The sequence below is a fragment of the Erithacus rubecula genome (assembly GCF_903797595.1).
Source record: "Erithacus rubecula genome assembly, chromosome: 14".
Taxonomy (NCBI): Eukaryota; Metazoa; Chordata; class Aves; order Passeriformes; family Muscicapidae; genus Erithacus; species Erithacus rubecula.
The window spans coordinates 8,078,422-8,100,756 of NC_136666.1; the positions used below are offsets into that span (position 1 = coordinate 8,078,422).

Below are 22,335 nucleotides of genomic sequence, written 5' to 3' on the forward strand. Positions count from 1 at the left end.
TGAATAAATCCAAGTACCTTATCTTCTCCATCGGAAAGTCCTCGCTGGCTTTAGCAGCCTCTGGAGGAGGGTATAAAAGGGGCTTTCACTGCTAACAGGAAGCGAAATGAATGGAGGAACTTTTGATAATGCCCCGTCTGTCTGAGCAAGGGATCAGCCCGACTAAATTGCAGCAGATTAGTGAATGATAGTGCTTCAGCTGGGGCCAGAATTATAAGTTTTTAATCTTGGAACAAGCAATGATTTCTTCCTCCTAAACAGTGGTCAACTCCCTCTTTGATTTGGAGCCTTGCAGTCATCCATATTCAGTTAGTTTGGGTGTGTGATTTCTTTTCTTTTCTTTTTTTTTTTTTCCTCCCCAGTCTGCATTCATGAGTCTCAACAAGCTTTTAGGTTTTTTGGTAGCAGTGATTTTGGTGGAACCTGTCATGGCCACATGCCATTTTTGTCAGTAACTTGTACTTTGCTTTGGATTTTTATGCCTATAATGAAGTCTTGTATTTCCCAGCTTTCTTAATATTGGTATGTGTTGTTCTGCCTCAGTCTTTTGCAATTAGCTTTGGGGTGGTTTGGGTATTTTTTTTATAAGCAGCATTTTTGTTTTCTGGCCACCTTCAGATTTACCCTGTGTGTGAACATGTGTGACTCCTTGATTCCCACCCCAGCTTGGTCCAAACTTTCTGATAATCCAGCTCAGTGGGAGAGAGAGATGACTGAAAATCTAAATGGGGCAGCTTAGCTAATTGCCTTAGGCCTGACTCGTCTGCTGGATAACACTGGTTTTATTGCAGCCCAATGTGATTGACATTTGGGGAATTGCACTGGTATAATGCTGGCAGCAGTAGTGAAAAATCTGCCCTATTGTTTCTGATATGTTTGCTGGCTGAGGAGGACCTTTTTTTTGCAAATAGCTATCAAAAAGTCAGCTAACGGAGTGAATTTACTTTTTCTTTAAATCACTGACTTTTCCAATTCCCAAGAAAAATATGAGTGAGAGTAATATCCTATGTACTAAAAGTTTGCCTTGTTCTGTGTTTTTTTAGGCTTTTTTTCTTGGATTTTATTACTGGAAAACTCTAATGACAAATTTGCTTAGGTAAGTGAAGCAAGATTTTTTTCCTGTAGATTTTTTTAGAATCACTTCCCCTATCTTAACTGCTTTTGCATGTTGGGTTGTAATGTTGAGCTGCCAGCCAGCTGTGCTGCGTGTGCTGTGGTTAAAGGCTAGAAAGATGTTGTAAACAAAAGTAGGGGTAATGCCTCTAGTATGACATAAGGACCTCATTTATTCATTTAATCAGATGAAGTGGACGTGGTGCAGAATAATGAAGTACAGGTTATATCTGCATATTACTGCATAATCTCATCAATTTTTTTTTCAAGAGATGCTCTGCATTTTTTTACCACTGGAAAATAAACTTGCTGCTATCATTTAGTGTCATTTTGTTATGAAATGCAACCTTCATGCTTCCATGTTTTTAGATACAGTTGCTCTTCCTCCATCCCTTTCTCTTTCCTCTTTCCCTTCGGCAGGATTTTCTGATGGAGGAATCCTGAAAAACTTGAGATTTTTTTTTTGCCCAAAAGATGGGAGAACATGAACAAATTTAACACCCCCTCTTTGATCTTTTGAACCCCATCTACACCTCTAAAATGCAGATTCCACGTAATTGGTGATTGACAGGATTTCTGAGTGTTGATTGAAAGCACCTGGTCTTGTCTATTCCTAAATATCTTTGAGGCATTCTGAGCATAAATCCATGCCATGGATAGTGGCTGGAACAACTAAATATGCTGTTGTACCAAAATATACTGTGTTTTCCTTTGTGGTGGAGGGACTTGACTGACCTCTGATGCAAGACAAGAAGTTAATCCCTAGATATGCAGCTAATTTGATGTGCTAGTTGGAGTTGTTTGTTGATCCCGATGAGGCCACAAGCAACTGCAGTGTTCATGTGGGAATATAGCTATGAGTGAGCCAGCAAAGGTGGACAAGTCCTTAGCAGAAGCCTCTGAGAGCCTGGCAGAGATAGAGTATTGCTTGGGATCCAGCACTGCATTGCTCCTGAGACGTGCCATGGCAGTGTGCTTGAGGCTCCCCATGTCTCCCTCAGCTGCTTGAGCAGTGACTGATTTGCAGCCTGAGGCTGTATTTATTTATGCCACTGCCTGTCCAGAGGATAAAGAGGACTCTGCAAATGAGGGAAGTATTTAGGCATCGGTTTTAAGTCCTTTTAATTTTGTATATTAGACACATGTATGAATATATGCAGACCGAGCTAATAAATAACCAGGGAATGGTAGTTAAGAGGAAAGGACATCATTAATTCTGTCATGTCCTCTGTTTTAAAGTTGGGTCCAGAGCAGTAATGTGTTAGGCTGGGAAGGTAAACACTGTCATTATTCAGCAACAAAACATGTACAAAGCTGACATTGTTTTCTTCCTTTTGATATAATAATTTTTTTGCAGTGGTTGGAGTATCTTTGGTGGTCTTTGGTGTGGTAGGAGCCTGATGAAGCCCTACCCTTTCCCTACTGAAGGGTCAGTGCTCCTTTATTTGAATTGAGTTTTGTGTTAATGCTGCTTTGCTGACACAGAACGTGTGCTGTTCCAGAAGGCTCTTACTGTTTGCTGTGGTTGGGGTGCTTGGCTGGAATTCCTGCAATATAGTTTGGAGGGAGGTATTTCTGTTTCATCAGGTGATCCCTTTTCAACTTTCCACACTGCAGTGTTAACCCAGGTCAACTGTGCATGTCACATTTAAAAAAAATCCTTTTTTGTGCAGATGCTGTTAAAAAGCCAGTGTGAGTTTACCTTGTATATTTTTTTTTTTCTCCTGCAACTACACCAGTTTGCAGAGAAAAGGTTTGCCTTCAGCAAATGCAACTTTACATGGTTCTTCAAGGTTAACATGTTTGGTTCTTTTTTAGTGGGGAGAGGAATTTGGGGGAGTCCTCGCTTTGCATCTTAAAGCATCTAAAGTTGCTGTGAGAATAATGGTATATTTGTTAAAGGAATAGTGTCATGGTAAAAGCTACCTAAAACAAGGTAGTTAACTTTTCAGCATGTTTGATAACTAAAAATAAGAAAAAAAGCTAGTGTTTGTAGTTTGAAGTTCCCCCCACTAGCTGTTTCTCATAGCACAGCCTCTCTCCTTCATACCTCTCATTTTAGCAAATTTCTTGATGTATAGTTATACACACAGAAAAACAAGGCAAGACTTAATATACATATTTCTATCTTGACTGTGCTCCACATGACCCACCTAGATATCAGATCACTTGAGTTTGCCTAAGTGAAGATATGTGTATCCAAAGTGGGTTGGTGTTCAACCCCTCAGTGCCTCTTCCTGTTGAGTTTTCTTACAAGTTTTGTAGCTCTAGCTCTTCCAGCAGAAGTCTTGGACAAAAAACACTCATGGAGACACCAGTGGAATAATAGCTGATGCAGCTCAGCAGCCACCTCCTAAAATAAGTAGTGGAAGAATGCCTGTTTCTCTTAGCAGTATTTTCTTTGGAAGATGAGCATCTCCTCAGCATGTCCTTGGCTTTCTGTGTCTCCCTAGCAAGCTGTAGCATTGAATACTGCTTCTTCCACTGTTCCCAGCTCAGTTTAAAAGTTCTTGATGCAGGCTATTTCTGTGGTCTTTCAAGCTCTGCTCTGATTGCAAAACTCACAGGAATTGGGAGTGGGAGTGCTTCCTTTGGATGAATTGGAAAGAAGTTGTGTGTTGTCAACTTGCACAAGGTCTTTCTTCAAAGTTTGAAGTTTTTTTAGGGGGAAGGATCTCTTAAAAAATTACTAGCCCTTGGTGGGTGGCATGAACAGAATAGACTGGAGGGGCAATTGTTCTGTGGTTCATGTGCTGTTTATTTTGCAGCCAGTGATGTTTTTATATTGCTGAGGCAGATGGAGGGATTCCCAGCTCCACAAGCATGACCCTGGGGGAGATTAGCTGGTTTTAGGTTTCACCACTTGGATGATGAGGTTAGCCTGAGACAGAGATGCATCCCTGTGTATGGAAATGGTCTTGGCCCAGATCTTGTCTGGTGATGTAAAGCCTGAGAAAGGACCAAGAGGTCAGCTTCAGCTTTTTAAGGAATGTGATGTATGGTCATTCTGTGGTATGTGTGGACTTCTGCTTTTTTTATTTTGAAAATGGGAAAAAATTTTCTTGCAAGCTTATGTGTTTTTTAAACACACTAATTAGAGTGACAATTAGCTCTAAAGTAGAACCTACTTTGCAGCTATATAAATATTTATATCTCTGATACTGAAATACTAATGATAAAGAATCCCTAGAGGTATTTTCATAGCTAAGAAGCAAGGAACATTTCTCCCATTCTCTGCCTCTTAGCACCTTTCTTCCACTTCACCTTCTTCCCTCCTGCTGAGCTAAGCAACCTCCTCATTCTGCACACACTGGGATTTTATTTTTCTGCGTCTATAGCAGTCTTAAGTATTTCTGCAGCTCCAATACTTGGTGCAGAAGTGAGCTCTTCTGCTTGTGTCAGTCAATGATATCTAGAAAACTGAAGCTCTGAAACAAGCTGAAATGGATAGAATCTTGTTTCCTCTTTGCTCACATGGGCACTTATTCACTTCCCCATCTGCTTTGACTTTGAAGACTGCTGAGGTTCTTCCTCTGTCTGACCCACTTGGCATAAGCTAGAGAGGATTGTCTTTCTTCAGTAGCCAAGTTTATAAGGCTTCAGCTTGTTCGTAAATAATCCGTAGAGTTTTGAGTGCTGCCTTTCTCCTTCTTTCCCCTTCAAAACTGACTTGCTGTCATTTATGTTCAAACTGGGGGAATATTTTATCACTCTATAGATAGATGAGAAATTAGTGTAGTCACTGGACACAAGAGGTTGTAAAGTGTGCTGAGATTTCACTAAGGATCCGTGATTTTAAGTATTTATCCACTATTAATTTGTGATCCCAGCACAAAAGAGCATCAGCTGGAGGAGGGATTTGCTCTTCTGGTCCTTGTACAAGCACAGTTCTGGAGTGCAAAATGCAGGACTTGGATATGCAGGGGCATCTGTATAGGAATGTGTAAATATTTAGTGTCCTTCAGAGAAGGACACTGTGCTGCTCTGCCTTTGCTTTCACACTTAAGTACCTGCACCAGTAATTGGTTTGCATGTGTGGATGGTTATTTTAAAGTGTCATTAAACCTCACTTTCAGTTCCACTGAGCTTCTGCAGACCAGCCTCTCCTCATTGGAACTTTGAGGCCTTGTGATCTGCATGTGGTCCTTCTGGGCTCTTGGTAGCAGGAGATAGCAACCCTCTGTGGAAAGTTAGACTGTAATTTTGTCCTGCTTTGAACATGTGAGATTCTAAGTATTTCCTATGAGATGTATTACTAGTGTAAACAAACTGTTTTGTTTAGTGTAAGCTCTTTATCCTGATAGGATTGAAGGCATCTTATAAAGCAATCACTGTAAATTTAAAACTAATATTTGGCATTATTTAAATAAACATAAATCAAGATAGTATACAAACAACACAAGTTCCCAGCCCAGGGACCTGAGAGACAGACCTACTTGGATGTAGCCTGTGTACTTTTTGTCCATTTGCCTGTTTAAATTTAAAGTATTGTGCACCTAATTAATGCCTTTTAGAATTTATACCAGTGATAAAATTGATAAATATTGCAATGGACACAGATTTTAGGGCTACAATTACAGAATAAATGTGAAAGCATGCAGGGTGAGTAGATGTTAGTGCAGTCTTTTGGTGCAGCAGCTTTTCCACCCTGGTTGGTTTGATAAAGAGGATTCCAAACTGAAGCCTTTAAGCTGGAAAGGGTAAATTACTGTTTAGCATGTTGTAAAAGGTCTTGTAGACTGTGGGAGTAGATGAGTTATTCCAAAAACATAATGCTGGAAAGAAATTTCCGTGCCAGGCTGTTAAATTTCATTGATGTGTTAATTAGATAGGAAGAAGCCCCTTATTTTCTGAAGTTTTCCAACTCAGTTGAAGCTCTATCACATTAGATGCGACAACTACATGATCAACTATTTGACTGAATGCCAGGAGCCTTGTACTTCCAAATTAATTGTGTTTTTATGAGCCAGTGTTAACCTTTTGAAAAATAAAGCTTAGGCCTTGGAAAAGACAGATGCTGATGAATATGGGAAGGAATGGGGAGAAGAATATATGGTTCTTGGTAATGAGGTGACCTCTGGTGCACTAATTTTGCTTACCAAGTAACCATTCTTTTTTGTATATAAAATGTAAAATTTTGCTTTTGAGGAACTTCATTTTAGAGGGTGGATTTGAGGAACTTCATTTTAGAGGGTGGAGGAGTTCACAATCCTTTCAAGGCCTGAGTTCAGCTGGTAATCCAAGAGGGAATTCAGTATCTTCATAGATGGAGGGTGTATGAGTTTTTTTTAGTTTGTCAGGCTTTTCAAAAATGTACAGATTTGCAGATGCGTGAGGGACTGGGGGGAAGCCCTTCCCTCTAAGTGGTGGTAAAATTTAAAACTCTTATGGGTATGGCTCTGATCAACATTCATTTCAATGTTCCCATAAAAAGCTTATGACTTGGCAGGATTTCAAGGACTGAAAAGAAAAAAGCTCTGTATACAACATGTTTTATTAATGTTGAAGGAGTAAAATTGCCGTATTTCAGAGTCTGCCACTGCATAGAATAAGTTCTTTTTGGCTCTTGTATACTTTGGCTTTTCCCTTGAATAAAACAAGGTGTGATTTCACATCTGCTTTTTCCTAGTAGTCTTGTATTAATCAGGAGTATACATATTTCCAAGTTCTGGCTAGATTTCATCCTTTTTCTTTCTTAATTCTCCTGTGTTGCAGAGTAAATTCATGATTCTTGACCCTCAGCTGATACTGTTAAAGTGTATTTGCATAAACCTTGATGTTAAGCATCACATCCCACTTACTTGTGATGACTTTTTGCCCCCTTTTAAGCTGTATGTAAAGGTGCATTTGAAATTAGGCAGCTGAGAAAGAAGTCGTCTGTTGAAAACTTGGCAAATGTGGTTGAACTAATAAAAGCAAATTTAAAAAAAATATATGCTTTTAAGGGAAATCAGTACTGTAAAACATGAGCTTTAAGATGAAATTGCTGAAGATAATCTGTGCAGCCAAAGTGCAAGAGGAGGCAGATAACACAAGTCAAGCACAAAATCAGTTTCCAGCCACATACCAGTGTTCCTTTGGTAAGATTACTTTGGTAAGATAAAAGTAGCTTTCATTCCCTAAGTTACTGCATGGGTTTTGGCTGGAATAGAGTTAATTCTTTTATAGTAGCTAATATGGGGCCGTGTTTTTGATTTGCTCTGGAAGCTGTTGATAACTCAGGGATGTTTTGGGTACTGCTGAGCAGAGTTTACACACAGCCAAGGCCTTTTCTGCTTCTCACCCATCCCAGCTGTGAGCAGGGCTGGGGCACAAGGAGTTGGGAGGGGATGCAGCCAGCACAGCTGACCTCAGATGGCCCAAGGGATATTCCAGACCATATGGAGGCATGGTCAGTGTATAGAGCTGGGAGCAGGAGGAGGGGGATGTTCAAAGAGATGGTGTTTGTCTTCCTATATCATTATCATGTGATGGAGCCCTGCTTTCCTGGAGATGGCTGAACACCTGCCTGCCTGTGGGAACTGGGGAATGAATTTCTTCTAATGCTTATGTGCAGCTTGTGCTTTACTGATGAAACTCAGTGCATGAGTTTTCTCACTTTTACCCTTCCAGTTCTCTCCCCCATTGCTCTGGTGCAGTGTGAGCAAGTGGCTGTGTGGGTTTAAACTATGACAGCTATCATACTGTTAAAAATTGACATAGCTGTATCTCAGTCTTATGCCTCTGATTTGTGAGTACTGTTGCTTAATTAACAATTATGAAGCACTTGGAGCACTTTAAAAGTGCTGTAGGATTGTAAAATACTGTGTGTAAAATTTGTGTGTGCACGCTCTTAAATGTAGAGATTTCCACGTTTCCACACTCCTGCTGTGTGAGTGCTTGGCTGAGTCACACAGGCTCTTCCTGACCCTGTTCTCTCCCTGTTCCTCACTCCTCCCATTTGACCCCAGCCATCAGCCTTTCACTGTCCACCTTCCTGTCACAAATTTGTGAGTCTGTCCCTCCAGAAGCAAGCAGTTCTGCTCCACAAGTATTTGAAGTCGGGGTGGAGGGGGCTTGGAGCAACCAGCTCTAGTGATAGGTGTTCCTGCCCATGGCTGAGAAGTTGAACTGAGTGGTCTTTAAAACCCCAACTATTCTATGATCTCTTCCATAGAAGCATCTTTGAAGGTTATTATCACCCCATGTCCTGTTCCAGGAATGCTCTTCCCCACACCCATGAGGTTGGGCTCTGGTTCCTGGCAGCAAACAAAATTTTTCTTCCTCCGTTTCCTTCCTTGTCTCTCCCAGGTCTGCACAGAGGTCTGGCAGGTGCCCTTTGTGGAAACTGAACTTTGATTTGCTTCCCCAGAGAGGAGATGGGTGAGCCGTAGGTGCTGTTCCCCCCATGGTGGTCATGGAGCTGAAGACGCGTTCAAGGGCAGCAGCCAGGCTTGGGCTGGGGTTGCAGATGGATGTGTGTGCAGCTGCTCCCTGTGACAGGGACACAGTGAGAAGGTGCTTTTCCAGGAGAGCTTGGGGGGAGGTTCTTTTGGAGCTGATGTGGCAGCCAGGGGCAGTGCTCCTTCTGCAGAATCATGCTGTAATGGCAACTGCTGCCTTTCTGAGGACTTGCATGGCCTCCATCTGGCCTGTAAACATTAAACATTTTGAAACTTTTCTTTGATATCATCAGTACTAGAGAGCTGAAACCTGCCCATGTGAACATGATTTGATTAGTTATTTGAAGAAATTCCCACTTCCCAGATCAGAGTGGGCTGGATTTTTCCAGAGGCTTAGAATGTTATTGGCAGATGAAAACAGAGCACTGGTGTGTCCAACAAGAGATGCAGAAATTCCAACTGCTTCAGCAGCAGATGAAATCTCTTTGTAACCAAACTGAAGCTCCCTGGGACTTGCTGGTGTTACCTGCAGTGCTGGCACTGTCACTAATGGCCAGCATCTTCTGAAAAAGGGAAAGCTCATGTAACTTGGTGTGCTGAGCCAAGGCTTTCATTCAAGCGTGGATAAAGCTAGGAATTTGATCAGGCTCCTGCCATCGGTCACACTTTGAGCTGAGTGAAAAGGAGTAGAGCTCAGTTGTGGAACACAGGGTTTTTCTTGTGAAATCTGAAGTGTTGGGCAGATCCCTGAGTAGTCTCCATCAGTTGCCACGTACTCGGGTTCAGCTCCTTGCCATTACCTCTGTGCAGTGAGCTCGTGGCATGGATGGTATAGAAGAATTTAGTTTTTCTTTTTGTCTTGTCCTGTCAGCCAGTTCTGTCACCATATCTTAATATTGGATATTTATGGCTTGAAATAAAGTGTGTATTGAGTTGCACTTAAATCCTAAATTAGGTCTGTACTCAATCTAGCATAGGATGAAAAATTGTTGTGCTGGAACCTTTCTTGCAGGGGGAGGGGGTTCTGTGGGTTTTCTTAAAATAAAAATGAGGGGAAGGGGAGGAAGAATAGATGGTTAAGTGGTTTCAGTCACTATTAATGTTTGCCTACTGCAGCAATTACTTGTACTTCACATCTTTTCCCAGGGGTGGGAGAGGAAGAAAGGGGATGAGGAAGTTGGTTGTACAGTTTTAGTTAGACTTGGTTAGCACTTGTTCAACTGATGTATGTTAAAAAGCTAAGAGTTGATTTTATTTATGCTCAGTTGTGCCCAACATTCCAGGGAGTTCTGGAGTTGCAGTCTATTGGAAGATCTAGACTTGAATTGCTGTCGTCTTTGTGGTGTTCACTGTGCAGCAGGACCTGGAAAGTTGGCATTTTCTGCAAATTTTAAGTATTCCTTGGTCCTGGCGTTGCTGTGAGGTGTCATGAACGTTGTCAGCAATTAAATTTTGTTCTGGATGCCTTTTGCACTTACTGTGCTTTTTTCCATCTTCTTTCCAGGCAGTCATTACCACCTTCTTTCTTTCTTTCTTCATTTTTTCCAGAGTTTTGTTTAGCAAGGGATGACATTCTGCAAACAAATCAAACCTGGGGTAATCTAAAGACTTCAGAGCTGGCCCTGCCATGAGTGGAGTTTTAGATGGGGGAATGATCTCAATTAAGAGGTCTTCACACGGTCTCCTGTGCTGTGCTCAGGTCCTGCTGTGTGAGCTGTGTGTCTGCCATTCACCTTGGCTGGCTGGAGCTGAATTTGGCTGTTTGTGCCTGTTTAAGAAGTTAATCTTTCTGAAAGGCTGAAAGCTGCTTGGCGTGGTGTGGTTGCCTCAGCTACACGAACGTAAACCAGTAACGCTGGGGAAAACAGGGGGATAAACATTTGCAACTCTTTATTTGTGTGAGGAATTACAAGAACCTGGGATACATTTAGTGACTTGGAACAATTTTTATTTGGAGTGCTGGCTCTGTCATGACCTCTGCACATTTGCATAAGGAAACGAAGTACTCAAGCCTTGCAATGCAATAAGGAAAATCTGTTAAGATTGTAGTCCTTTTACATCAGCTGTCCTTGGTCTAACTAACAAACCAATTTAACTTAATCCTTGCTTTTAATTAAACATCAGATACTTGAAGGCATAAGTTACTGGCAATTAATCAAAGCATCTAGGAAGCCTGACTATTGGTGTCTGTACTGCACAGGTTGAAAGCTTGTGCATAGGTTGATATTTTAAATTAAATATGTAAAGATGAAAGAAAAATAGATGAACATAAGAACCATGGAGCTTGCTTATTGGTGTTCTTGTGAATTTATTTGCATCTCTTGTTTTCTCTAAACTTAGGTTCAGATTGCACCATGGAATAGTTGAAGTCACTCACTTGGAGGCTCTGGAGGGACACTTTTCAATGTGGCATCCTAAGGCAAAGTTGATTTATGATGTAACCTGTCCCCTCTCCAGTGAAATCACAAGGGTGTGGGATCTGCATCTGCTGCTGCTTGTTGTCTCTGCCATCTTCTTCCCAAGCCCTGGGGAAAGAGATGAACAAGATGTTCATTATCTCAGGGTTGGAGAGTGTGTTGGGAGGTCACTGGTGTCATTTGGTGACTTTCCTGTTTTAATGTAGAATGTTAGAGCCATTTCAGCAACTTTAAAGATCAGGTCCTATACAGTAGATAGGGAAGATATGTACAAATGTGACCCTTGTGTGCACTGTTACCTTTTTTCGTGTGATAAGTGATGCCACATGAGAAGTCATCTTGAAGTCATATAGATGAGGTGTAGGATTTTTTAGGCACTTATAGTGATGCAGGATGATGTTTGCAGACTTTTATGGGTAATACTGGAAAAGTTGGTATTCTTTCCTGACTGCTGTCAGCCTTTATGCTTCTGTGCTGCTGTGACTTTCTAAGATGTGTGGTCTGTATGTTACTAAAAACATATAGCAAATAAACTTGTCCAGGCAAGAACATGACCTTGATGCACAATCATTGCCTAGAGCCCTAGGTTGGAAAGAATTATTAGTGTTGGAGATGGTGGTAAGGAGTCATCTTCCAGGTTGGTCTCTAAATATAGTCCTTTAAAGGTTTTAGCAGTGCTTTTGGACTATAATTTTTTTAATTACCAGGGACATAAATCTTGTTGTTACAAGGGAATGCAAAAAAACCCACCCAAACTTCTTTCAATTCACAGTACATTCCTACATTTCCAAAAGGAAAAAGTTCCTTACAGGTGTTGAAGTGTATGCACCTTTTTGAAGCTGTGCGGAGATGAATATTCAATTTATGAGCCAGGAGCAATATGCAGCAGGGATTATGTGAGAGCTTTGTGTGGGAGGAAGTTACTTCCCATGGTTTACATAGTGTAAAAAGAGAAGACCCCTCTTTCTTTGATGGGAGTAGCCCTGCTAAATTCAGAGCTCTTATTCACATGGAGGAAGGTTTGCAGATTGAAGTCTAATTTAGGTGTATTTGTTTGTGTAAGGCTGGCTTGGTAATACAGATAAAACAAAATTTCTTAGGTCTGTTAAACTTTCAGATTTCCATCCAGTTTAAGAAGAATTTATTGGAATTTACCACTCTGAAAAGTGAGCCTGTTGTTTCCTGAGGAGTGGTAAAGAACACTGGTAAAGATTAGAATGTCTTTCAAGATGCAGCAGTGTTTGTGAGTGGTGTTTGTAGGCACAGAGTGCCTGAGAGGGCATTAGGTACTGTGCTGTTATAATATCTAACCAGCCTAAGCACGGCTGGTTGAGCATTGGTGAAGGTTCCTGACTTTGTCCATGGCTTTGGAATGCACGGGAGTAGCAAAGCCCTGAAATGCAGAACAGGAGGGTGGGGGAGTTAGAATTAATTTGCTGAGAGTTGCCTTTTCATGGGGGAATGGGGAGTTTCTGCCCCTGAAAGAGAATCTCATATCACACCTATCAGACCCAAAGATCCAACATCAGCCTTCATACCTTTCTGCAGCAGTACTTTTAGGAGAGTGATGAGTTGGAAATGAGAATCTCTTCATGTGACGTGAAAGTGAGTCGCCCTCATGGGAGACCAGAGCAAAGTTACAAAACAAACTTAATGATGCCTGTACATTTTTAGGTACATTCCTAAAGCTCCTGTGGTTGTGTATGTGTTGGGTTATACCCATATTTCTTTGCTGTGTTTGTGCAAACTCTTGGAATTCTTTGCATTAGTTGAACACCTTGCTCAATCCCACTGTGACTGTTATCTGAACACCAACAACATGGATGCTCATCATTTCCATTTAAACTGTGATGCATTTGGTGACCTTTGTTTGAGAACTTTCCTCTTGCTGCTCTTGTTCCACTCCTTGCCCTCTGAAGGTGCAGGATGATACTTAGTGGTTTTTTCCTCCTGTCACTCCAGTCCAGAAAGGCTGGAAAATTCTCTATCAAAAATCACTTAAGGATTTTTTTTTTTGGTCTGCCTTAGGGAACTTTCTTTCCAGTCCTGGCCTCTGCCTTGCATTGTCTTGTAACAACAGTGTTTCCCTAGGAACACAGTGTACCTGAGAGGCAACACATGTGCTTGTTTTGATGGTTAATCATGGTGAGCACTGGTACAGCAATGATTGAAGCTGTTTTTTAACAGGAGTGATGCTGGATGTGAGAGCTAGGATGCTGCTGCTTTTCCAGCTGTTTTTGGAGGAGTATAGGACATAATGGATCATTTTTCTATGATAACATTTTATATGTTAATGCAGCAGCTGGACAGAGGAGGACCAGCATTTTTGGTAGGTGCATGAGCAGTATTGTGCAATTTTGCTTCTGTGCACCTTTAGTATTCATTCCTGTTATGTTCCATCTACCCAATACAAAACCACTTCAGAGGAAGGAAACTTCAGTGAACTTTTGCTGTTTATCCTGACCAAAGGGTTATTCTTGGTGCCTCATTTTCCCCTTCTCTTGCTCTCTTCCAGCCTGCTTTTGTGGAGCTGGCTCAGAGCTGTTTGCAGGCAGAAGACATGAAGTAGTGTGGGAACAGCTTCTTGCTGACAGAATCCATGAGCTGGTGATAAAGAGAAGTCCTGAGACATTCTTCTGCAGTCCACAGTGCAGATTGCTCTCACGCTCCCTTCTGCCTTGTGTTTATGATACCCACTCCAAGCAGTCTGGGAAAGGGGGTGCTTTTTATTTAAAAAAGAAAAAGGGTTGAAATATTTGATCAGGCATGAGAGATGAGAGTAACGAACATAGTAAAGTGTTGCTTAGGTAATCAGAGCAATTTGACACATTTTAGACAAAATATTGCTTTGTAAGTTTTATTTGCAGTGCAGCAGACAGATGAGGGATGTTTTACTACAGCCTTGTGGAAGAGCTCAGCCTTGGGCTTCAGGACTGAGGCTAAGCTTCTTGGGAGAAACTTGCAAAAAGTACCAAGACCACCAAAACCCCCTCCATTACTCTAGACTTGCAGAAAAACATAGCTCAGAGGCACATCTGGGCTTGTGCTGTGTTGTGTGGCTCAGGCACTCTGTGGTCAGTGGCAGTCTTTCCATTCTGTTTCTGTGTCAAGTGGCCTCGGGCAGAGGGAGCCCAATTTACCTGACTAAAGGGACTTCAAAATGATTTTTGTTTTTGTCCATCAGGACTATGCAAGTAGAGACACATGCTTACAATAAAAAGAATCTGCATTCTTCTCATTTGCTTTTTTGTGGGCCTTTTGGTTCATGACTCACAGTCTCTAGTAGAGCCTCCTGAGCCAAAAATGCAGCTGCATTTTTCTGTCACATGCTGCCTTGCCAGATCCAGTAATAGCAACTATTGGGCAAGAGAGAAGAGAATAATACAACCTGCCTTACTGCAAGTGTTTGTGGAACCATACTCGTGGGAAGTTGAAGATGATTTTCATAGTGAGCAAACCTTTTTATGAACTTCCTCCATCTCCTCATTCCTATGCATGTGGTGTTTGTTAACACCCTGGGTGCTTGTGGAAATAGCACTGCAAGTAAAGGACATCTCCATGGTTTATGATGGAAGACCTGTTACCAGTACCTGAGCTGTCAGATATTCCTGGAAGGGTGAGATCCAGTAGTAGGGGAGAGGGTTTGAATTGCAGCTGGAAAGCATTGAGAAATTCTTTTGGTGAATATATTCAACTGAGAAAAGAAAAGCAAAACAGAGACTTGATGGATCCTTGAAGTGGACTTTATTTCACTGTTATACTTCCCAGGGAGTTCACCAGCATGTTTTGCAGATCTTCAGTCCCCAGATTGGTGCTCTTATTTTTGATCTAAGGCTTTAATTTTACACTGTGCCATGTGAGATTTGTCCTGATGAAAGACAGTGTAAAGAAGAAATGGAGTAATATTGTGAATCCCTTTAAAATACAGTGGTGGGTTGGTAGTTTGGTCCTTCTTAAAAACCCTGTGTAGAAGTCCTGTGGTACTCATCATTTGCATCTGATCAGAAGAGAGTCTGTAGGCTTTGAGCCATGTGCATTTTTTCACAATTAAGCAGTTGTATCCTATGTTGGATCCTTCCCATAGAGTATGGAAAATAAAAGATGCTTTTAGTCTTTCCCAAATTTGTAACAGCGCTTGATATTTAGCCTATGTTTTGCCTTTCATGTAATGTATATGCTTTCTTAATGCACAAGCTTATGAAACTCCTTTAATCTGTTACTGAAGTGCTGCAAACAGAGACTGACTATAAACAGTACGTGCTGTTGGTGAAGAAAAACAACCATATTAGAGGGCTTTATTTTTAAAATTGCATTTTGTTCTGCTTTGGAAAGACATTGGCTTGCCAGAGTTTCAGCATTGCTTCTTTTTCCCCTCTGCAGGTTGTGATCTTTCTTCTTGGCAATATAAATATAATTCACATTTTACTGTTCTTTGTGCATGATAGTGGAATGTGAGGTTTGTTCTGCTGCTCAGGGTCTTGTGTTGGGGATGTTGGTCAGAGAATGTCCCCACCACCACAAGGAAGGGGCACATCTGGACCTCCAGCCAAGCAGGGCTGCAGCAGTTATTTCCAGCAAGGCTCCTGAAGTAAAAACCAGATGTGCTTGTATTGGGATTTTGGGTGACAAACAAGACATGGATAAGAGGGAATGCCACCTATGTTTAGACCATGCTGTTTTCTGTGTCCTGTTGATCTTGGCATTGGGAGAGAGGAAGGGTCTGGGAAGAATAGAGCAGTAGCTGAACAAAACAAGGTGAATCAAGGGCAGAGCAAGAAGCTTAACTTGTAATTTCCTTGTCTTTGTTGGTTTAAATCTGACCCTCCACATTGTTTAATGTTTTGTATTTCATTTCCTCAGTTGCTTAAGGAATGGTTGAGGCTGGCAGAGATGCTTCAAAACCATGGTCAGGTGGGGCATGCAAGATTTGAATAAAGAAGTTGGTTTTTACTTCCAGTGGAGACTCATGTTTTATTTTAAAATAGGTCAGAGAAATTATTTGCTTGTTCCAGCAGTGCAGAGAAACCTTTTAGTCCTGATTGGCTCATAATTTCATTCTCTACCCTTGAGGATGAAAAAAGAAAGTCCAACCTCAAGTGTTCTTGCACGGCAGGAACTAAATCACTGTGTTTGTGGTCAGTCTTGCTTGCAGCAGAACTGGATTTGATCTTTTGCTGCATCTCCTTGTTGAGCTTTTGTTTCCAATAGCACTTTGCTGCTTTCCTCTCCTGGCGCTCTGCAGTTGAGAGGTGGAATTTGTAAAGGAAAACAGCTGTACTTCAAGCTGTGGAAAAGTTACTGCAGGCAAATCCCTTGGGGTTATTTGGCTTGGTTTCCAACTTTGAATTTCTCCTGTAAGCTGTTAGAAATGAGCCTAATCCTGAAGTCAGGGGCTTGAGAGGAATGTGAAGGTGAAATTTTCAGCCTTTAACAGAAGCAATAGGACTTGAATGATCCTATTGCTTGCTTTTGACCCAAATGTCATCTCAAAAAAGGAAAGAAACAAGCTCTCACCCTCAAATAAATAAAATTCAGAAGGTAGATGTTTATCTTCTCTGGAAACACTGGAAAAACTTCGTTTTTCTCTGTTGCTGTGAGTGACCCCACCTTTGCCATTCCTCCTTAATCACATGCACACCCCCTGGCTCTTGGCCTCTCTGCAGGTTTGCATGGGAAGATCTCTGTTGCTTAGGAATTAATCGGCTTCTGCTGGCTGTCCTTCCTCCACCTGAAGTTCTCAGGTGATCTCTTCCTCTTGCGTCACCCCTAAGAGTTTAGATGTCAGAAAGAGCCTCACCCTGAGGAATTTAGAACTCTGTGAGCCCTTCCCCTGGGGAAAGCCCTGGATTTCTCAGCTGGTTCCCCTCCAAGACACAGGGATGCCAGAGGGAAGCAGGCACAGGGCTTTCCTTGGGATGTCTCAGTGCCCAGCCCTTTCTCTCACATCCCACGTTTGCAGGGTAAAAGATGCTCTGTGGTTGCATGCTGGTTGTTTCCAGCCATCTGCCTTGATATAGTAAATAGAGATCTGTTACAAATGGCTTGTAACAGCACCCTGTGCTACCTTCTTGGTAAAAGTGAGCAGGAATGGTAGCACATGGAGATGGACAGCTACTATTGGGGATTTTACCAGAATTAATAGTGTATTTTACAATTGACCGAAGAATATGAGAATGGCATTTTTCTGTTAAGAACAGTGACATACTAGTGACATTTTAAAGGGTTTCTAGATAAGGCAAAGCTCCAGCAGGAAACTGATGTGTCGGAAGAAACCTGGGTGTCAACCTGGCTGACCCTTGGTCCAGCAAGCAGCAGATGTGGCTGGTGGCAACTCAGGGGTGAATAAAACCTCTTTGTGGCAATTGTTTGGGGCTGGCACAAAGCAAGTGTTGAAACCTTACTAAGATGGATTCCCTCACTGGAGGAGGCTTGGCAGTGACCTGTAGAAGAGCACCTCTGAAGTTTAGCTGTGTCTTCCCAGCACTGGTCAGTGTCAGGTTTCCCTGGATTATCCAAGAGCTGTGACATCTGTTCCCTTTTCAAAAGGCTGTTTGAGATTTTCTGTGAGGCTGTGTGTGACTCTCAGTGAAGGAGCATATTTTTTCACCTATGGCACCAACCACTTCCTGGGATCTGATGGGTTGTCTGTGATCTCTAGCAGCCTCTAGTGCTAAATTCCTGTGCTGTGGGCTTGCACCCCTTGTATTTTTGTTTTGATGGGGGTCAGAATGATTATTTGAAACTGCTAAGAAGAAAATTGAATGGATCAGTGAATGTATGGTGAATTTCTCAGAATACTTTTCTTCATCAAAACTCCTTCTTTGTTTAGATTTCTGGATGGACATTAAATTCTGCTTTATTTTGTGTTTGTAGAAATGCCACAACCTATTCATTTATCTGTTCTTAATATTTGTGCATAGAACACATGAAAGAGTTGATACTTATGAGAATCTTGTTCTGGGTCAGATGACAACCAAAATGTTTACCACAAGCAGACTGGGATCAGCTCAGTCAAAGCAGGGAGCAAAAACTTTGCTGATGCTAAAATATATTAATGAAGGTTGTATTGAAAGGACTATGAGTGCAATTCAAGACACCCTCCTACCTCCGGAAAATCTGTCAGAGGGTTTTAATTACTTTTCATTAAGTTTTTATTTTTATTTTGTTACCAGCTAACCCTGCTTGGTGCTGTGCTGAGTGATAATCAAGTCCTGAAGAAGGCGGGCAATGTCTGACTGGAATATTAGCCACAATTGCAGGAATATGGGAAAGAGGAGATAACAGCAGTGTCAGGCTGGGTTTGCAAGAGGTGAATCACCACCTGCATAGGTGTAGGTAGGTAGATAGGCACTTGAAAACCCCATGTGCACGTGGAAATGTGGGTAGTGCCTTTGCTTGATTGCTGTGTGCCTGCCTGGGTAGTGCCCACAGTCCTGTTGACACTCAGCTGCTGTTGCACAAGTGGTCATTTACAGGTGCACTGGGAGAAGGGTGTGTCCTGACAATTAGTTGCCTTTAACTTCTTACTTTTCCTTCGCTGAGCAAAAAGCTGTACCTGCTTGGGATGGGTGAGGAGGGGAGGGTATTCTGTTGGGTGACAGCTGTTATCATTGCTGGAACTAAAGATCCTTTGCTTCAGGGCATGGTTGGGGAATAAGTCCCTGAGTTACTGGCAGGTACGTCAGCAAAGTTGCCCAATAGCTGCTGTACCTGTAGTGGGATTTGGTAGGTGACGGTGGCCCTCATGTAATTTGTTTTTGTTTTTTTGAGGATGCCTAGCAGCTGGCAGTGAAGTCATCACAGTGCTAGTTGGGTGACTGGTTTTAAGTCTTGATTAATGGGGAGGAGTGTGCTTTGCAGAGAAAATAATGAGTAGGGCTTACTATGGCCAATGCCAGCCCATGTGTGAAACACATGGGAGGATGCAGGCACCTCCAGGATTTCACTTTGCTGTGTGAACTCAGAGTCATTAACAGGTTCAGTTAATCTCAAGTTGTATTTGACATCAGACTTTGAGACAGAGGTTATATGAGTATTTGCTGACTTGTTTCAGGAATCTTTTTGCTAGTGGCAAAAGCTTTTGCTTCCTCCCCTGGCATGCACTTGGAGTTACATGCCCTGGGCTCTTTGGGTACTGGGAAAAATCTCTGCTATTTGATAATGTCCCTTGCTCTTCTTTTCATAATGCACTGCCTTGCTATGATCTGCCTCTTTAAGGAGGAATTTGTTGCAGGTGTCTGCTTTAGTAAAGGGGGGCAAAAACAGCAGCTGAATGAAAACAGGCTTTTTGTTTAGAGGGATGGGAAAGGGAAGTTGTGCTATATGAAAGCAAATCTGGCAACCTGCTGAAGGGTTTGCAGGGTAAAAGATGCTCTGTGGTTGCATGCTGGTTGTTTCGAGCCATCTGCCTTGATGTAGTAAATGCAGATCTGTTGCAGCTGCAAATGGCTTGTAGCAGCACCCTGTGCTACCTTCTGCCTTGGTAAAAGTGAGCAGGAATGCTAGCACATGAAGATGAGCAGTTACTGTTGGGGATTTTAGTAGCATTCGTAGTGTATTTTACAGGTGACAGAGGAATATGAGGATGGCATTTTTCTGTTAAGAACAGTGACATACTAGTGACATTTAAAAGGATTTCTAGATAAGGCACAGCATCTCTTCTTGAGGCATTTGTTTGAACTAGCACGTGCAAATATTGGTAAGCAGCTTCCCAGCTGGTGCTATCAATCTTTCTTCCCCATTGCAGTTTTGGTCCTGTCAATTTTCTGATGAACCCTTTGATAATGAACATATGGATTGGCCATGGCACTTAGCTGCCTTTTGAAATCTAAATAATATTTCTCAGCCCTGATGCTGGTATAGTGCTTTTCATCTGAGCACTTTACAAAATAAGAAAGGTAAAATTAGCCTGCTAAGCTGCAATTTGGTATTGTGTTTATTGACATGAAAGGTCAATAAATTCTAAAAGAATATTTCAAACCAAATTATTTCCCCCTTAAGTTATATAAGTACTATGAATAGGAAATCAATAGTATCTGGAATTATTTGAGCTTGTTTAGTAATAAGGTCCATTCAGAAATCTTGGGGTTAGGAGCATTCTCTTCCATATGAACAGTGCATGCTGAGTGCTCATCAAATACCTGAATTACCTTATTTGCTGTCAGCTCATGGGTGATATCTCTGTTAAAGCTGTGCTCATAATACTTTCTTAACCGAGGCTGCAGCTGGGAGTTAACACACATGGCACAATGCAAAAGTCACTCCAGCTGTCAGCTGAACAGGTTTCACTGGAGTTATGTCATGTCTGTGCAATGGAGTGTTAATGCTGGGAGGAGCAAGCACCACTTGTGAGATACAAGTGGTTGCTAGGGCAGGCTTCAGATAAATCTTTTTGAGTTTGAATGTGAGTTTGGGAAAAAGGCTGACTTTGCTTTGGGCCTCTCTTCTGGATATGGATGACTGCTGCTCACCTTCATCCTTGAGCTTCTGGTGCAAGGCAGGCAGGGAGGGTGTGTTTGAGTGGATCTCACGTGCTTGGAGTCAGATGATGGCTCTGGGAAAATGTGATGTGCACTGTGCAAGTCTGCAGCTAAACGCTGAATTGTTGGAGCTGTTGTGTAACCCACCCGTAATCTGAGTGCTGTGTTGCAGGTTTTTGTTGCATCATTAAACCTTCTCTTTCATTACTGGTTTAGGACCATTATACAGATCTCCTAATTCATATAATTAAGTGCTGGGCAGCTCCAGTGACATGTTGATTCGAGCAGTGAAGTGACTTAATGTCACAGTTGGGTGGCGGGAGCTTGGCAGAGCCGGGCAGCAGCAGGCGGGGATGGAGACAGCTTTTGAAGAAAGGGGGAACCTCACTGCTGCCTGGGTGGAGAGGTGATCCCATCCAGATTACAGACTGTGCTGGCAGCCATCTCTAAAGCCTTGGGCAAGTTGTGTCATTTTCTGTCCCTTTTGTCCCCTTCCAGCATTTCTCTGTTTAAAATCGTGGCAGAGAGACTCTAGCTGCATCCATGGGGCTCAGCACAGGGGGACCCTGGGCTTGGCAGGAGCAGTGGGAGACAAGAATGTAGATTTGTTCTTTGTATTTTATGCCAAGATAACTCCTTAACGTGTAGGAGAAAACCTACATGTTATAGGCTGGTGTTTGGTTTCAGCATGTACATGTTCCCTTCGTTGTCACAAGGCTTCTAAGTACAGTAAAAACTTATTTCTTTATTTTATTGAGTATTTTTGTAAATTGTGTGGAAATGAAGAAGAAAATTAGTTTTGTACATGGGGAAAGTTAGATTAAACAAGTGAATTGTGTATGTTTCAAGGCTGGAGCAGGAATGCCTTGCACTGATGGTGATTTTGATTTCCTTCTGTGGTGATGGAGCTCAATTACCTTATTTAGCTCAGTTTTACATACAGGGACTGAGAAACAGGCCACATTGACTGGGGCAGTTTTGAACAATGAAAGCATGGGGATAATTTCATAACCTTGATGTCATGGTCTTGCTTTGAACAGGGTGATGGACCAGACAAACCTTCAAACTGAAATTTTCACATGAATCTTGTTTGCAACCACTCTTCCCTCTCTCAGGGTCCATACCCTGTTCTGAGGATGACATGCCATCTTCCCAGGAAATGTCTGGCATTCCTGTCACAACCTGCACCCAGTATTTCAAAGAAAATAGGCCCATTCTGCTAAGTGGGGAACTGTGGTTAAGTGGCATCTTCCTGTGCCTTTGAGGCATTAGCTCTTGATGATGGCCATGCTGAACTAGTCCTTGCCTTCCCTGTTTGAGCTTCCTCTGTTTCCTGGCCTTCTGGAGGGGGTTTATTTTGGGCTTTGCCCTATTCTAGCAAGAGGCACATCTCACTCAGACTGTCACCTGAATATCATGGTAGATGAGAGAGGAAGGAGAAGAACCTGTTTTAGAATTAAAAGTTTTGTTTGTGGTTTTTTTGGTTTCTTTTTATATTTAGAAGTGTCTGAGGGCTTGAGATGTTACTGCAGCCTGCTGCTGTTTGCTTTGTTTTTTAGTTAATCAATCTGATACTGGTGCCCAGCAAGGAGGAGAGTGGTGGTCTTGCCACGGTGATTCAGTGAAGTGCTAATCCCTTACACAGATTTTAAACTGTCCACAAGCTAAGTTTTAATATCTCTCACAGACAGCCATGATGGTCTTGTGGAAACAGTTTGAAGTCCTTATCTCAGTCCTGATGTGGTTTAACAAGGCTGTCTGGAAAGAAGCAGTTGCTATTTAGGATGAACGTGGTGACAAGCTGCAGCTTAAAGAAGAACACATTTCAGGACCAAATCCTACTTTATTGCTAAAAACTAATAGGTATCAAAAGTATTATTCTTTCCAGTTTATCTTTTGTTCAATTTTGAAGGTTGAGACCTTTGAAGAGCACTTGTGCAGGAC

At 42.0% G+C, this 22,335-nt stretch overlaps 1 protein-coding gene across 3 annotated transcripts in view; it reads left to right on the top strand.

Moving 5' to 3' along the window:
- AKAP13 (A-kinase anchoring protein 13) overlaps window positions 1-22,335 on the top strand; it is a 207,430-nt gene that overhangs the window by 19,212 nt on the left and 165,883 nt on the right. For 2 of the 3 annotated variants that reach the window (XM_079318214.1, XM_079318215.1), the window contains exon 2: window positions 1,044-1,096. The gene's annotated coding sequence lies outside the window, so the exon portion shown is untranslated. Of the gene's footprint in view, window positions 1-1,043; window positions 1,097-18,084; window positions 18,248-22,335 lie in introns of all 3 variants that reach the window. The other variant, XM_079318216.1, reaches the window with a different exon arrangement.